The sequence below is a fragment of the Zootoca vivipara genome, chromosome 7, assembly GCF_965207765.1.
Source record: "Zootoca vivipara chromosome 7, rZooViv2.hap1.1, whole genome shotgun sequence".
NCBI classification, from domain to species: Eukaryota; Metazoa; Chordata; class Lepidosauria; order Squamata; family Lacertidae; genus Zootoca; species Zootoca vivipara.
The window spans coordinates 60820472-60838676 of NC_142590.1; the positions used below are offsets into that span (position 1 = coordinate 60820472).

The 18205-nt window shown below is 45.9% G+C and overlaps 1 protein-coding gene across 4 annotated transcripts in view; it reads left to right on the forward strand.

The window, feature by feature from the left end:
- The first annotated feature begins 1185 nt into the window (after positions 1-1185).
- The window catches only part of TAFA3 (TAFA chemokine like family member 3), a 96580-nt gene continuing 79560 nt past the window's right edge, over positions 1186-18205 (forward strand). Inside the window, exon 1 of one of the 4 annotated variants that reach the window (XM_035122882.3) lies at positions 1186-1512. The gene's annotated coding sequence lies outside the window, so the exon portion shown is untranslated. The other 3 variants (XM_088674392.1, XM_088674394.1, XM_088674393.1) reach the window with 3 other exon arrangements.

Here is an 18205-nt window from a genome sequence, read left to right on the forward strand (position 1 = left end):
ATCCCCTTCCTGAGTTCCAAGCAGCTGCATTGGTCAGAATGGCACTGAACAGCTGGGGCTGGAAGGAGACAGAACCAGGCCCTTTATATTTTCTTCAGGCAGCAGAAGGCTGTCAGGAGGAGGAGCAAGAAAGGACACAGGGAGGGAGGCTCTTCACACAGTGACCTCTGCAGAAAGCAGGGAGAGTGGTCATCAGTGGGTGGAAAGGCACCCCAGTCCATTATATTCTTATTTCGTATTCATATCAAAATTGTGAGCATAGAAAATATTTCACATGTCATCTTGGACTCTTTACAATAACCCTGCAAGGTAGGCCAGTTTGATACTCCAACATTGAGGGTGGGAGGTGGGAAACAGAGAGCTCCTAATGCCATTTAATGTGTTCAATGCAGAAGCAAAATGTGAACCAGTGACTTAGTAGGCTTTGCACTATGCCAAGAAGTCCTTTGGAGAATGATGCTGCAAGTCTAAGTGCACTAACCAGAGATGTAAGTCCCATTTATTTCAGTTGAACTTACTTCTGAGTAAACACTCCTAGCCCAGTGTCTCCTATTTTTTCTGCCAGTCTGGCTCTCACTGACATACTGAGCCAATTAGTGATTCCTCTCTCCCAAAGTCTTCCACTAAATGCATTTTATACTTTGAAATTCAGCGCTTTGCCTTTGTTCTCCTTTTAATTTGGCACAATATGCACCCACCCCGATACTGTCCGGTGCTGAACCCCAACCCCAATTAAGCGCTGATGGGAGCGCAAATTTGATCAACCTCCAGCGACCCCCCAAATGCAGCTCCTCACCCGAAGGCAAGGAAGGAAATGCATCTCCTTCCTTGTAGCCTTGGAAGCGAAGGGACAACGCAGGCTCGCCACTTTTGCTCTCGAACAGCCTCGCGCCAGGCAGACAGTCACGCTTTCCTTACGTCTGCACCAACATGCCAGGGAAAAAGCTCCACCTGTTGAATTTCTGCCTGCCACACCGCCGCTGATGAAGGTGCAACGACTCTTACCTGCCGCAGGAAGAAGCGCAGCGCAGCTCCTACGCCCAGACGGAAGGGAGGAATCTAGTAAGGAGACCTCCCTAGATCCATGGAGCCTAAGACGCTCCTTCCCTTCCAAAAAACGGAAGAAGCGCGGGCCTGTAGGGGTCGCTGCGGTCCTTCCGTGCGCCCGCCTCTGCTTGCCCAGCAGCCCCCGGAGAAGGCTGAGGCTCAGGCTGGCAGCGCGCGGAGCAAAGGCAGCCGGATGCCGTGGCGAGCGGAGCCTCCTGCAAAGGCTGCGCGCGCGTGCCGAGCGGCAGCAGGGAGACGCCGGGCAGCCCCGCCGGAGAGACTGGCCGAGGCGATGCCAGGCGGCCCCGGGCGCCAGAGCCGAGGAGGCGCGGGCACAAGGCACCGCTGCTGACTCGCGGCCGCGACGGACGGATCCCGACAGTCCGCCCGGGGCGCAGCAAGCTGGGCAGAGCGAGAGGGGCGCCAGAGCCGAGGGGGCCCGCCGCCAGGACGCGCCGCCCACCGGTAAGAGAAGCACGTCTGGGATGGCTCGGCGCGGCCGCCTCGGAGGGGGACGAGCGCGCCAAGTTTTCCCGCGGGCTCGACGGGGCAGCGAGCCGCCTCTCGGCTCCTCTCGCGCAAGTTTGGGGGCTTTGCGGTGGTCCTGCAGCCGGCTGGACGGCGAGAGCTGCGCCGCTCCGTCGCGCCTGCTTGTGCCTGGCCGGCTCACCGGGGACGCGGTGGTTTCAGCCAGCAGGCCGGTCAGGGTGCCTGCGTCGCGCGCTCTCGGGGTTGGAGCGACGGGCGAGCTAGTTTGGGAACTGAACTTCAGCATTCTCAGCGCCAAGCGCGTTGTCGAAATCGGATCTGGGATGGTGGTCCCTTCGCTCTTGCTTCAAGGGAAACTGGAGCGCCAGCAGTCAGAAGAATGAAACGGGGTCTGCTAAGCCAGGCTCTGCTTGTAAGGGACCGCGATCGGGCTCTTGGCAACGGAATCGAGGGCTTCCTCGCGGAGTTCGCGGCGGCTCCGATGCCGTCTGGGCAGGTCTGACGTGCACTCCATTTTGGCTGGGCTTTGGCAGTGCGCACGTTTGAAGACAACTGGTGTTCTTGAGAGGGGTGTGTGTGTGTTTGTGTGTGTGTCAGGGAGGGAGAGAGAGAGAATGATTTAAAGCTTTCCGAACACGGTGGAAAGCAAAACTCCGAGTGCAAAACTAAATGGCAGCGGCCACTAACAAGAAATCCAGGAAATCTAACAACAGCAATTGCTCCTAATACTCCTCGGTCAGCCCTACTGTTAATTCAGCAGTCTTCCATGGGTAGAATAGGAAAGCACAGTACGGGCGGGGTATCTGCAAAAGGCAGCGAAGCTTTGGAGGTCTTCATACCATCCCCAACAATGCTTGCAGGGGGATTTGTTCAGTTTTGGTCCTTAGCAAGCAAAATCAGCACCTTGCTCTCCGCAGAGGGCCCGCATAGAACACAGGAAAGAACATTCCTGCGCCCACTTGGGTACTCCCAGTCCCAGATTCCGTTGCTGACTTGCATTCCCCTTGCAGCCTCACCCTCTGCGATGGAGCTCCCTAGCTGGCTCACAGAGACAATGGACAAGCTCAGGAAGGGTAGGATGGAGGCTGTTGACATTAACCACAGAATGGAGAGCACCTCCTGGGTCCCCTCAAGGTACAGAGGAGACATGTTTACCTACAAGGGGAGTTGCCCTGCCTCACCCCTGATTTCGTGTTAATTTTTTGGGGTGGGGTGGGGGTTGAATCAAGGTAACTTCTTCAGCAGAGTGGCATTTTTTGCATCACTTTAAAGATAACTGTGATGTCACAGTAGGTGTCAGAGAAGCATGGAGGGCACCCCTAGCTGGGGCCTCTCCATTTCCCCTGCTGCTACTTTCTCTCAGGACCATCCATCCTGCAGGTTAAGACAACTACTTCACTGGATGCTGCTGCAGGGCCAACCCTACTATTAGGCAGAGGGAGGCGCCTGCCTCAGGCAGCTGATTGTGGGTGTTGTGGAAGGGTAGCAGATTCGTAATTGGGTTTGTTGTTGCATTTGTAGTTCCAGGGAGGGGAAGAAGCAGCACATGCTGGATTTTCTGCCTCAGGTGTCGACACAGCTTGAATTGTGTGGAGTGTTTCACTTTTGATCTGCCCAGGTGGCAAAATGTCTTGGGCTGGCCTTGGAATGGAAGCAGAAACCAAAATAATTTTGTTTCTTAAATTACACTCAAGGCATCTTGTTACTTTCTAGAAATGCTTTCCCCCTTTATCCTTTTATACACTTAAAGTCACCTGTTTACATGTAGGCCTGTTTTGGGTCTGGGAGCATCTAATCCTACAGTACAGGTGAACTTAGGAGGTGCTGGACCACCCATGCTTGGGTGGAAGACCCCCATGAGCCTCATGGAAAGCCACTCTGAGCTTTCTCAAGGAAGAGCAGGACATAAGTAAGATGATGATGATGATAACCTAGACCAACTCATGAAAATGCAGTGGCTTGTGTGCGGTCTTAGTAGAATGATGGTGGTCTCACACCACATTGCTTTCCATGGAATGTGAGTTCTGATGTGCATCATCCAAATTCACATTCCTTTGAAAGCAATAGACAATCTGCACTGGGATGTATATTTGGAGATGCATACTGGTACTACTAATAATTCTAATGGTGGAAGAAAGTTGGATGCAGAGAATGTCTCCTTAAAGCAGTGTCTTTTCCAAGACTTACTTTCTCCTTCAATCCTTTCTCCCTCCCTCCTTCCACCAATCATTTAAGCTGTATGGGAGCAGTCCTCCTTGCAGCTTTAAACACTGTCCATTGTCTGGCAACCTCTTCTCTTGACTAGCAGAAAATGCTGGTCAAGAGGACCTCAAGAGGGCCATACTGGCCAAGACTATGTGCCCAGTTAGCCTCAGCCAGCACAATTTCCCTGCAGCATTTCAATTGCATCCCCTCTCTTTTCCCTGCCTAATTTCGTAGATGCATGAGAACACCTGGCTTAGCAAAGCAATTGGTACAAGTGGCAGGTGCTCTAGGGCATGTCAAAAGTTCGCTGCTGCTCAGAATTGACAGCAGCTTGTGGCTGCAGTGAGGATACCCTGATCTGTGCTTAAGGGCCACAAATCTCTTCTGTGTGATTTCAGAAATTGTGAGTCCAATTCTGTGTGCACTTGTATCTGTATAAATGCAGAACATGTTTTAGATTTATTTATTTTTTAAATTCATGGGCAATAGCAGATGAGCCCATGTTGATCTCCACATTTCCTTCTCCAGTAAATAAATAATGTTGACACCTTTCCTTGGTAGGAGGATGACATAATGGGGTGGAGACATTGATACTACTTTTTCCTGGAGAAAATATGATGTTTGGAAGACTGCTGTAAATTCACCTCTTTGGCCTTGCAGGTAGCAGCTGAGCACTGATGCCATCTTACTCAAAATCTTGGCTGTCTCACATTAGGTAGTCTTACTGGAATGAGTGGCTTGTTGTGACCATCAGAGTACAGTATCTACAAATTCAGAAATCTTGAGTTGTCTCCTTCTCTTGGCCACTAATCTGTTACACAAATCAGAGCAAATATCTTCTTTACAACTGTTTAAAATTATACATGGTCTCAGGCATGCTGAAACCAGGATGCTATGAGGTCACCAGCTGCCCACAACCAGATGATAAATATATTCAGCTGCCAAAGACTGAACCATCACAAAATTGACTGAGGGCAACGTCATGGCCAGATTCCAAAGAGAAGTGCTTGGCCCAAAATGGCTTAGCTGGTGGTTGAACCATAACACTCTCAAGCTCCTTTATCACATAGTGATGGTAGCAATGGATCTGTAAGATGAAAGAGAGAAAATGGTGGTGGTGATTTGTTAGCATCCTCTGCTCAAGGTTTTTTTTAAAAAAATGGAATCACCTTCAGCTTAAGGAGGATAGGATTGAGAACCAGGAGCTCACTGAATTTTGTAGTGTACTGTACAGGGCAAATCTGAAATTGAGAAACTGATTATTTTTCATAGTGACAATACTGTCTAAGGTGCCTGATCCTCCTGCTTTTACCCCCAGAGTGTGCTTCTGTAGGTGGTATCCAATTCCTTCATCTCATCAGTGCACAGATTTCTGCTTGCGCAGTGGGATCCCCCCGTCTCCTCCCCCTGTGTGCCCTGTACCCCCCAAAAAATCTGCTCTGGAGATTTCGGAGAACTCCCTGAACAGATGTAGGGGGCAGGTGGAGGGAAGAGGGGAGAAAGTATTGTGACCCAAGTGAAAATCTTTGCCTTGACAGGACAGTTACTTGCTGCTGCAACTGGGTACTGTATAAGCCTATATTTTTCTGTGGTTGTTTTCTATACATTCCTATATAGTACTATTGGAATGTGGGCTAGAAAGATGGAGATGGAGTGACTGTGAACATAGCAATGAGTAGGATAGTTTCCAATCCTGAGGACTGGAAGGGCTTTGGGCACTGTGTTTGTTAAGCTGAAAACAGAACAAAATGAGTGAGCACTCCATACTGCAATATTTTGCTACAGTCCCACTTGTCTGTAACTATTTTAAGACATGACAACTTACTAACACAAATTTCCCTAACATGGCTTGATTTTTAAGGGTAGGGGAGCTGGAAACTGACATTGGGTTTCTAGTGCTGCTGTCAGTATTTTCAGTATTCCATGAGTGGGAAGTGGTCTCAGTCCTTAGGCTCAAATCTCTGGCTCTCCCCTGGCTAAGGATGCCATGAGGCTATTGTGGACAGATGCTGATGGCAAAGGAAACTGTGGAGAGGGACGATGAAACAAAAGCATAGCATGTGCTGGGAGATGTGATGGTCTAATTTCTGTAAGCCTGCCCTGCTCTTGTTTTTATTATGGAATATTCCTTGCAGAATGGCCCTGAAGCATGTGGTGTTTTCTGAGGCTCTGCTTTCTAGGCTGGATCTTTCCAGCGGCATTACAAGAGACTCCCAAGTTCTCCACAGATACCTGTATTTTGTGGAACTTGCTGCCACAGAATGGCACTGAGGTTTAGGATTCAGCTGTGGGTCCAAGTGGTCATCAGCTGGATAACCAGTATAGGAAAGCTCATATTTTAAATATATGAGCAACCTTGCATGTAGACAGCTGTGTGGAAAATCTGCTTTGTCCTGAGTGTAGACATTAAGGAAATAATGGTGTGTTGGAGGTATCCCTAGAGTAACAAATGGTTCAGATTAGGGCTGCCACACCTGCCACATGGGTTCTGTATAGTTTCAGCTGCTGGAGTGGCTTGAGAGATTACTGTAAACCTCTTACTGACTAGAGCAGGCATGGGCAAACTCGGCCCTCCAGATGTTTTGGGACTACAATTCCCATCATCCCTAACCACTGGTCCTGTTAGCTATGGATGATGGGAGTTGTAGTTCCAAAACATCTGGAGGGTGTGTTTGCCCATGCCTGGACTAGAGGATTTCCTCCCTCTCCTCCCCCCCCCCATGGAGACCCTGAAGTGGGCTCTCAGGGTGTCAGAAGAACCCACAGAACAGTGGGCAGGGGAGGGGGGATTGCTCCGTCAGGCAAGGTGATGTCTTTGTGCAGATGGAACTTTTGTAATAGAGTGATGTCCACCCTAAGTGTGAGAGCAGGGGTTGGAAACCTCAAATGCCACACCCCAGACTTCTCTGTTTAGGCCCTCAGTTCTATCTCCAGGCCCCACCCCCTCTCAGATGCCCCACCCACATGTACTTTTGCTGGGCTGAAATACGTCCCCTGAACTGTATTAATATCTCTTGCTTGCCTGAAAGGAGGAAGGAGAGGTGTCTATGTAAGACCTCTGCCTTTTGCATGGCTGAGATGTAACCAACCGTACAAAAGCAAGGATTACACCCATTGCTGTGGCCATTTTCATGTATGGACCCTTCCATCCCTTGTATTAGTGCCACAAAAAGTCACCTACAAGGAAATGTGGCCCCTAATTTTAAGGCAATTTGTTGAAAGGCATTCTATGATGGTTTTTGTTCAAAAACATGTTAGTTGGTGTCTTATTGTTGGCAGTTTTGAGGGCCATTGATGGGAAAGTGCACCATTAAATAGAATAAATTAAGAAAGCACAATGAGGAAAACATGATGTACCAAAGTGGATAATGGTGCAAAACTGGCACTTTTTTTTTCCTTTTGTCCAAATAATGATATAACTAGCCTTGGCCTAATTACCTTGGAGTCATAGTCAGTGATTCATAATTTGTAGGTTCCATTAGAGAAGGTTTTCCCCTAAATGTTACTGCTAGGTTTGGTATAAATCTAATGCTGGCATCATGTTTTGTGGAGTAGTGTTAAAGCCCGTTATATGCCACTCATCCATTTATGTAGAAGTCCTTCCAGTTGTTCATCTGGAGTCCATTTCTGCAAGGTGCCAGAAATGACAGAAACCATACTTGGAGATGTAGCTTGGATTATGTAGACCACAGAATTTGAGAGTTGTTAGATGATCCCGATTCCCTTCGCAGAGCTACATTTCACAGAATTCCCTGGGAAGAATTGTGGCTCTGTGAGGGGACTGGGGGTCTCCTAACAACTCTCAGCACCCTTAACAAACTATAGTCCCTAGGATTATTTGGTGGAAGCCATGAATGTTTAAATAGCTTTAAATGTGTAATGCAGATGGGCCTCACTCTCTCAATATTCTGCGCCGCTGAGTTCTTATGAGGCTGTTTTGAGGGTCTCCCCTTAACTATCTCCCACTAACACACCCAAAGGGTTACTTTGAGTCTGCTGGAACCTTTCTCTTGTGTGTGGGTGGTGCAGTTTTGGCTACGTAAACACACACATAAGGTGACTTGAACAACATAAGATGAACAGCATAAGATGTGATACCTGGTTGCAGAGACCATTTGTGTGGCCTAGTGAAGCTGTTTGCATAGGCTTGTTTGCAGCACATACAACTGTACTTCCCTAAACCCTGAGCATAATTCAGTGTGATAGACAGCCCCTCATTTGCATCACGTACTGTCTGTCCATCAAGCAGAGTCCTATGCAGTCTGGTGGTAAGTGGAGGGTGTGTGTTTTACAGCAGCTTTTTTCCATCAGTGGAGGAGGGATGGCTTGTTTTTAATGTTCACTCTGGACCATATAACCTTTTAGAAATGAAATCAACACTTTAGTGCTGAGATCATAATTTTCCTTGACTCTGGGTGATTAGCCCCTGCTAACTCACTGTAGCAATTTATTTCTTGCAATTCGAGACTGTGGCTCTTTTGCAAAAAAGGACTGCATTGAAAAATTAAATAAAATGCTTTAATGATGGTGGCACAATAGGGGCTGAGTGGACCAAGGCTGGAAAATGGAATTTTATTATTATTATTTTTTTAAAAAGTGTGCTCTATCGCTTAGTAATTATTAACCTTTGCTGGAACGGGGGCACTAGATGCGGCTTCTCTTTTATCTTGATAATATAATCTCATCAGTGTCTGACAGCCTCACTAGCAGCACCCCTGGGGTGTTAAATGCTTGGGGGATGAACACATGAAAATCATAAAAGTAAGTTGGGAAGCTGTGAGGGATAGTGAACCCTAGGAGGCATTGTGCCTCTCTGTCTTTAATATTCCTGTCAGAGCCCCTTTTGGCAACGGGAGCTGACAGGAGCCCGTAGTATCTTAACTGGCATTGTCACAAAACACATTGTCTGGCTTGCAAGTCAAGGCTCCATGCCTGGCTTGCCTCATTTGCTGATTACAATAGAGCTTTTTGGCAGTGGTCATGCAGGCTTGGGGCTTTGAAGATTTAGGGGGTGGAGAGAAGAGGGAGGGAGTGGGCCTGTCACTTCTCCTTCCTGTTTTGCTTTGGGCAAGGCATCTATTCCTATCTGGTTTGTAGGGAGTGAAAGTTCCCCCAGCAGCGATCGTGAGAAGCATTATGCACAGTTGTGTGGGGGAAGGAGGGAGGAGGTTTTTCCTTCCTTTTATATATTTCTTAAAAAGGGAATCTGTAACACAGGGGCCAAAGGTGTAATGTTGATATTGTCTGAAGACACAAATGGTTCGCTGATAGGCCACTTTTTCTGTGTAGCTCAAGAAACGCGTCTCAGGCCGCAGATCCTGGCTTACCTGTGGACACTGACAAATAGATTCTGCATAACTTGAGGCATCTGTTAGAGCCCGCGGTGCCATAACTCAAAAGATGACATCCCCACAGAAACAAGGAATGCAAATGGAGTGCAGCAGTATCATTAATAACAGGGCTGTATCTTCCAATGTACCTCTACCACAGGTCTTTGCATGGCTGTTTCCTATGTCCACAACTCCAAGTGGTGGGAGTTGCCTTTGAATCTGTTGTGGAACAGATCAGTACCAGGATGGATGGATCTTGGGAGTCCTAAATATGCTTCTCCAAGCCTCCCAACAGAAAGAACAGGATCTTATCTTTTTGTCACTGTTTTATGGGGCCCAGCTCACATGGGAAATGTGTGCAGAAATGTGAGCCAATATTCCCTCTGTATGTCTGGGACCCAGAGGACTGTCTTTGGAAAACTATTCAATGTAATGTATAATAATAGTCATGTGTGTTTATATCCCGCCTTTCTCCCAGAACTGGGACAAACCGGGACTCAAGGCAGCTCACAAAAATCAAAACAAACACAAATAAAACTCAGACAGCTAAAAGCCTATAAAAGATAATAGTAAAAAAATTAAAATATATTTGTGTCAAATTCAGATATCCAAAACTCCCTTGCCAAACTAATTAGTGAAAACTGGCTTTTATAATGTGTTCTGCTGCTTTTCTTTTTCTACGTTATCTGCTCTGTATTTATTTGGAAATTACAACCTTTGTGCTGCTCTTGCGTTTTGTAACTTAGATTATATTTTGCTTGTGTATATTTGATTTTATGTTAATGAAGAATAACAAGAAAATAAAATGCTCAAAGCCAGTGGCAAGTAAAGCCAAGAGGACACAAGGCACACAAACATGCAGTTAGCAGTAGGATAAGGAAGGTTGGGAGGAGGTTATTTCCACTGAGCTTGAGATTAGCCTAGGGCCACTGTGCAAGCTTCCAGGGCTTATCTTGCATTTCTCCTGCTCTTCTCTTGCCTCAAACAGGTGCTCTGGTCAGCAAATGTGAAAACGGAACCAAGACTGTTGCAGTCAAGTTGAAACCCCCTTCTGATCTATCAGTTGATTTCAATTGAAGGTCTGCCTGGCCCTTCATTACAGGAAGGTGGTGATGAGGCTCCTCCTCCTCCTCCTGCTCCTCCTCCTTTTAAGTACTGCCCATTGATTAACTCATTTTAAACACACCTTGCACAGTCTTGTGGCTGGAGCAAGAGGTCTTCCTTTAAGAAAGAATCTCTTGCTCCTGCCACATGGCTGTACTAGATGAATTTAAAATCCCTGAGTCTGGTCACCATGCTAGGTAATGAGGTTCAACATTCACTCAGAATGGGAAGTGTCTTTAGCATATATTATTTTCCATGTATTTGGAAGGAAGGGGGTTGAGATTAAGAGTGGAGGGTCCAATAGTTGTGGCTGATGATGGTAAGATGCTTTGGCTCAAGCTTTCAGGGTGCAGGACAGCATGTGGCGTAAGTTTCCTCGTTGCTCTGCTCTCTGCAACCTGGCTATCCCTGTGAGAGAACTGAATTGGCTATTCTATATGCAGATGCTGCTGCTCAAGTAATTCATTCATGTGATAAGCATTTCTCTGACTTGATCAAGGACAGAGGCTCACATTTCAATTGCCTGGAGGATCTGCGAACATCTGGCTGTTATTGACTGACCTTCAGCAGATGGATGAGGCACCCAAGCAGGGAAAGGTTGGGAGTCCCTTATGAACTGTCTGCTGTTGTACCTCTTGGGGTGCAGAATAAGGAGGCAGGTTCTTTGCTAGAGATGCTTTGAAAAGTGTGCCATATATATAATTTTCTGGCTACGTTCTGGTATGAGGGGAAGAGAAGAAATCAACACTCTGTGCATCTAGGCAGGTCTACTTCTCTTCCATCTGATAGCATATGCCATGCTATAAGAACATATAGTTTCTGTGCCCCTTCTGCTGCTCAGCAACAATAAATGGCATATTCATGTCTTTTGTTTTGGAACTGTAAGAAGGGAAAAGTGAGTTAGAGTGGCACTATTTTCCCCAACCTGCTATACAGGGCAAGAGAAGAGCCTTTGCCCATCCCATTTAAACCTGTGCCAGGTGTTTCTCTTCCAGATGCTCTCAGTCTCTTTTCTCCTTGGCCAACTTGGTATGTAGGCAGGACACTGCAGTGTGCAAGAGGATGTGGCTCTGTTCTGCCTTCAGCACCACTGGCTGTGGACAGCTGCCTGACTTCAAGTCCTATTGTAGAAGCAGGACTGCCCCTAGCTCAGGCATAGCCAAACTTGGCCCTCCAGCTGTTTTGGGACTACAGTTCCCATCATTCCTGACCACTGGTCCTGTTAGCTAGGAATGATGGGAGTTGTAGTCCCAAAACAGCTGGAGGGCCAAGTTTGGCTATGCCTATCCCTAGTTGGTCTGATGCATTGTTACTGCTTTTGCATTTACCATGTCAAACTGTGAGGGTATTTCCAAATTATTGTTTCCCCTTCCCAGTACTTTTACAATTATACTGGCCCTAATGCTAATTCAGGCCTATTGTGGGTGGGATAGGTGGCTAATCCAGAGGTAGAGGAAGAGATTCAGCAAGGGTAGGCAGACTTTAAAGAACCATACCATTTTCTTTTCATGGAGATATAGGGAACAATATTCACTTATGAGGTTGAGCACTCTTCTTCTTCTTCTTCTTCTTCTTCTTCTTCTTCTTCTTCTTCTTCTTCTTCTTCTTCTTCTTCTTCTTCTGCTTCGAGCTAGTGACTGTTTCTATGCTTGAGTGCTAGTACCATCATCTTGCTCTTCCTCTCAGAGAAGGGATGGGTGGACACCAGGTTTAAAGAATCTGCTTTTTCTTTTTAACCAGACCCCTGAGTTTTACCAACCAGAGCTTAGTGCAAAACAGGGGTGGGCTAAGAAATAGAGAACAGGCTGCTTCTGAGCACATGCTCAGCTCAGAAATTTTGCAGTCAGTTCCAGAACCAAGCCCAGAAGTCCCTTTCATGGAAATCTACTCCATTTCTTTTTTTAATGTCCTTTTCAGCCACCTAATTTTGGGGGTAAACTTTTTAGTTGTTGCTATTGTTAGACAATTGGCATCTGATCTGCTGCTACTCACTCAGAGATATACTAGTAGATCTTAATCTACCTTCTGTCCACCCAAGTTTTAGAGGATGGATCTCTCCCCCCCCCAAAAAAATACCTGAACTTGCTATCAATTTTTGATACCCATTCCTTGCTACTCTCACCATCCCTCTCAAGCAGGGATGCTGTTGTTCGGTTGTAGAGAGCCCCTTTCACTCGGAGTACAGTGTCTTCTTCCTGTGGCTTGCAGGCATCCAGGAGCTCTGATGGGAAGCTGATAAATCAGCTGTAACATCCCTCTTATAATGCTGAACTGTGGACGACCTTGACAGAGACAGGCATCTGATGGCAGGTTGGTAAGTGCAGCTGACAATATGTTTAATCCTGCAGAAATAGTGCTATGGAGAAGAGGCTCTTGTGACACTTCGTTCCCCTGCCTTGGTGGATAAAATTGCTCGCAGAGGTCAGGAGGTGGTGCTTCGTGAAAAAGAAAACAACTGGGATGCCTGAAAGTAGTCTGGCCACTTCCTCATTACTCTCTCTATCCTAATTGCATCTCGGTTGTGCTGATCATGGAATGCACAAGGACTTCTCCACCCTTTTCACAATGGTGTTTATGTGTGAAATAGATTGTTACACAGACAGGCTTAGATACCTATATATATTTCACCCAGGCCTGTTTGTCACAGGAGAGATTGGAGATGCATATGGAGTAAATGGCTTGCGAGGGGCTCCCTAGTGAGAGGGTCAATTCCTTCCCAGCCACCCACAGGTCAAAGAAAGCAAATAATGAATTCTCTGCCTCCCCAGAACTGACTTTTCAATAAAGTCTTTTCCCTGCCGGGACATCTTTTGTTCATTACCTTTCTTTCTCAGAGAGAGCAGGAGTGTGGTGGGGAGAGAGAAAGAAACCCTTGTTCTGTGAGTTCCTCTTGTTCTAATTCTCTTTTTCTAAATCTTTTCTATTTCTATTTTTTCCATCAATGATTCGGTGATACTTGGGGGTGGGGGAGAGACTGATCAAAGGAAATAGAACATGAAGGGGGAAAAAGGTAATCTGACAGGAATCCCACTGTCATATCATATGCAAGTTAGATACCAGTGTATATCAACTTTATTGCTTTTTACCTTCCACAATCATTGTCAGATTTCTGGGATTCAGATACTCCTGGAATATGCATGCATATTTATTTTATAGATCTTTTTCAAAGTTGGTCTTTGTAGGTCCTTGTACAGCCAAATCTCGTGTGTGTGTGTTTGGAGAGTAAGGTAAGAGTGGTAAGAGTATCTGGGGAGGCATTGGTTGAAGTTCCCATGGATCCACAAAATCCACTGTGTCTTTGAGCCAATCACTATTGGGACACCTGACAGGGTTCTTGTCAGGATAAAGTGGAGTATTATTATTTCATTTATACACTGCCTAATTGCCAAGGTGGTTTCTAAATGGTTTACAAGTGTAAAACCAATTACAGAAACACACATAATTAAAATGCATAATAAGACAGTTTCATTAAAACATTAAAATAAGCACCTGCAATTAAAATGTAAAATGAAACAATTCCATTCAAACAGCACAACAATCAGAAACCATTTAAACAACCATTAAAGCAGGAGTTTCAAGTCAGGAGATCAGGGGAATGCTAACAGGTGGTGTGTCTTCAAGAACTGACAGAATGTAAATATCAGTGGGCCTTTTATATTTCGGTAGGGAGAGCATTCTACAACACTGGTGTCACCAGTGAAAAGCCCTGCCTCTTTGTCAGTTAAAGCCAACAATCATCAGGGCATGGCAAAATGATGTGTTGGGTTTCATTTGTTTACCTTAATACCCTTGCTGTGGGTTGAAGGGGGGGAAACCCGACACAACAGTTTCTGACTCTTCCAATGCATGCTTGGGGCCAAGTGTGGGTCATGACTTCAGTTGAGTTATCTGAATTCAGAACTGGGGTAATGGGGCTTAACAGTGGTTGACTGGAAAGGTGTGAGGGACCATGGTGGCAGGAGTGTCAGACTTGGATCAAGAAGACCCGGGTTCAAATGTGAGCTGTGCCATAACACTGATTGGGCTAGCCAGGTTAGGCAGTGAGGATAAAGTAGCAGTAACCTCCATGTATGCCATCCTCAGCTCCCCGTAACATCAGGATTGTTCTTTGATGAATAAGCAGCTGGAAGGATTATTATTTAAGGGCAGCTAACCAAGCTAACCAATGCAAATGTGTTAATATCCTATTTCACATGCACTGGGGATTAAATCTGGCATTGAAATTCTATTTGGGAGCTGAGTCCTGGTGATTCAATCAAGCCTGGAGGAAAAGCTGCGTGGGGATTTCAAGTGGCTTGGCTGCAGCTTTCTTTGGACTTTGATGATCAGGGCCCAAAGCCCCCGCAGAATTGCAAATGGTTGGTACAAAAAAGCAGTGTAGTGGCTCTAGTTTGCTATTCCAGACTGTCTCCAGCCTTGGGCAGCTTTGTCCCCAGCCTGGCTCAAGTCTTGCTACTCTCCAGTGTCACAGTTGATTCTTTACAGCCAGGTAACTCCCAATTTATGTGGGGGTTACATTTCGAGGCACCGCACATTTCCGTGAAATTGTGTACATTTGAAAACACCATTGGAAAAGCCTGCAGACACCCTCTAAACTTCTGGAAACCCTTGAGAAACCCTTGAAAAAGACCAGCAGCACATACTAGATGCCAAACTCTACTACAATTGCTCCATCCAAACCTCCTTGCCCAAACTCCAACTCTCCACAGGCCTCAATAGTTGGTACAAAGGCTCCCGGGATTGCTAAGTACTGTTTTCACACATTTTCTGCCTTTTCTGGACTCTCTTAGGGCTGTTTTTGCCAGTCACTTTCAGTTCTGGTACAATGTGTGCGGTCGCATGACAATTGAGTGTGTGTAAATTGGTTGTTGCCTGTAGAGAAAGAAGCACAGGCTCTGCTTTGAAATGTAACGAGCACTTCCTGAGCAGCGGTCTTTCCCTGCTGCTTCCACCCAGGAATCTCCCTGGCTCAGCTGCCTCCCTTCTATGGCTCAAACCAAGTCTCTCTTTAAAAACAAAAAACCCAGAACTCTTTCATGGTGCCTGTTTGCCTCAAACCATCCCCCCGCCTCATCCCTAGAACCCCACATGCACATCTATAGGTGAACCTAGCATGGGTTGCTCCCCAGTTTCAGAGATGCTCTTGAAAATGGGTTATCTGAGGGGAAGCTCTTGCGATAAGCATTCAAGCTATGATTCTTTTTAGCTTGCCATTTGAACCTCCTGCAAAGATTGCAGTCTCTGTACATTGTAAAAAGAAGACCAGGAATCCCCAGAGGCTGGGATGATATGGAACATGCCACGCTGGAGTAAGGAATGCAAAAAAGAATATAAAGGTTTTTTAAAAAATAAAAATCAGATCCCTTTATCATCAGTTAAATACATCATGCAAGAGGAGTTAGTTTTCTCTTTTGGATTTTTGGTGTGTGTGTGTGTGTGTGTGTGTGTGTGTGTGTGACTTGCTTCATTGTGTTATCATATGCAACTAAACTACAGAAATATGGAGCCAATAGAATTTAATATGAGGTCTTCTTAACATGAGGAAATTCTCTAAAGTACAGAATCTTTATTGCATTGGGGAAAGAGCTGTTTGAGATAAATATAGGTTTTTAATGCATATGTGGAGAAAACAAAACTTGGGGATGGGCTATAGCTCTGTTGTAGAGCATGTTCTTTGCATGCAGGAGGCCCCAAATTCAACGGCTGGCATCTTCCAAGTAGGGCAAGGAAAACCTGCCTGAAACCCCGGAAAGCTGCTGCCAGTCAGCATAGACAATACAGTGGTACCTCAGGTTACAAACACCTCGGGTTACAAATGCTTTGGGTTACAAACTCCGCTAACCTGGAAGTAGTACCTCAGATTAGAAACTTTGCCCCAGGATGAGAACAGAAATTGTGTGCCGGCAGTGCGGCGGCGGCGGGAGGCCCTATTAGCGAAAGCGTGCCTCAGGTTAAGAACGGTTTCGGGTTAAGAACAGACCTCTGAAATGAATTAAGTTCACAACCCGAGGTACCACTGTACAGTGGTACCTCAGTTTATGAACCTAATCCGTTCCGGAAGTCTGTTCTTAAACCAAAACCTTTCTTAAACTGAGGCGCGCTTTCCCTAATGAGACCTCCCGCCGCCAGTGCCCTTCCACTGTTTGGATTCCATTCTTAGACCGAGGTAAAGTTCGCAAACTGGGACACTACTTCCAGTTTTGCGGACTTCGTAAACCGAATAGTTCGTGAACAGGGCTGTTCTTAAACCGAGGTGACCACTGTACTGAGGTAGATGGACCGATGGTCTGTTGTGGGTCTGGTTAGCTGTGCTTTGCATCTGAAGCTGAGTATACAGTACTGTTTCCTCGCTCTCCCACTGCTGGCGTTTGAAACCGAGAACATGTTAGCCTCAATCCAGATCTATCCTGTGGTTTCTTGAGAAATACCCCTGTTGGATACGTTTCCCCTTGAACCAGTTTCCATCCAACTGGAAAACTTTAGCCACATACTCACTTTGCAGTGGAAGCTGAGGTGTGTACAGCTGAGACAGCCATTGCACACATGGAGAGGACAGGCCATGTGCATAGGACGGCTCCCCGGGTTAGAGTCTGATGGGGTTGCAGAGGTGGAGAAACAAATCAAGTAATGTACATCATGGGAAGACATCCCTACCCCTTCTGTGATGTGTACAGCAGTGTGGAATTGTAACCTGAAAAGTAGCAGGGCATACGTGGAAGCAATAAAGCTGCATTTCAAGCCGCTAATGTACAGTATACATACTCTCCCTCCCTCTCTCCTATACTATATCTCCCCCTTCAACTATATTCTGCAAAGCAGCTCACAATTTACTTTATGATACATTGTTTTTCAACAAAAACATTTTTGCTAAAGCCAAAACAAACCAGCAATGGCTACTGTCCTAATCTCCTGAAAGGACATTGTCACATGCCTGGGCAAAAAAACAAAAAACAAAAACCCTGTATGTTTCTCTAAGAATTTGAAAGCCATCAAATTCTTTGTCAGTCCAATAGATATGGGGAGGGAGTAATTCTACACATGTTGGCACGCAGAATGAGGCCTTCACAGTTGTGGTTGTCTTCTTCCCGGGGCTTAACTGCACTGAGAAGATTGTCCAGGTCCATCCTTGCACTCTTTTCGCCAGCAAGTGAGTTTAAAGCTGGGCTGGAGAGGAATTCAGGAAGGTTTTTCCGAATAATGCTGTTAAATAGCTTAAGTTGATTTTAAATGGAGATTTTATTGCTGCTGCTTCGCTTAAACAGTCACTGGTTTGTTTTTGTTTGTTTTTTTAAAGAATGCATTGTGTTAAACAGATGCATCTCCTCCCCTTTTGCTTTGCTGTACATTGCTTCGGGTGTTTTCCAGAGATGGAGCTAATGTGTTTTTATGAATAAAAATAAATGCCGAGAGAATATGAATCTTAACCTTTCAGTGGAAATGGGGTACTTCGTAGTAGGGAACGGAAATTGGTTCTGTGAGTTTTGTTTGCTGCCATAATGCCTCTTGGCTGCTAAAGATGGGCAGGCCTAATCGGTCTAAGAGTATAATATCTTTTATGAACACTATGGTATTGGGGTGGGTGGGAACTGGCCTTGCTACAGTAGAAAACTGTGAGGTTTATTGCATGTTTGACCTTTTCAGAACCATGTTAAAAGTGTTCTTTAATCACTTGAGTGTTTAGACAGCCGCCAGAGGCCCTGTTTCTCCCCCCCCCCAGTCTTCCCCCTAAAAGTGGGGCAGACCTTGTTAGTGGCTATGCCCCAGAAACTGTCTCCTTTTTTTAAGGCTTTCCAGTGGAGGGGAAAGTTGCTATTTCAGAATTATCATTATCATTATTATTTTCTGCCCATTTGGCTAGGTTTTCCCCAGCAACTCTGGGCAGCTTACAGTGCTTCTGTAGTCAAATTTCCCATTACTCACTGGTCATAGTTTTTACCTTGCTACGTGGGTGAGTTATATTCTTTGTTGGCATGTTAAATTTATGATTGCTTGTTTATTTATATTTTTAAAGGAGAAAATCTTATGAACTT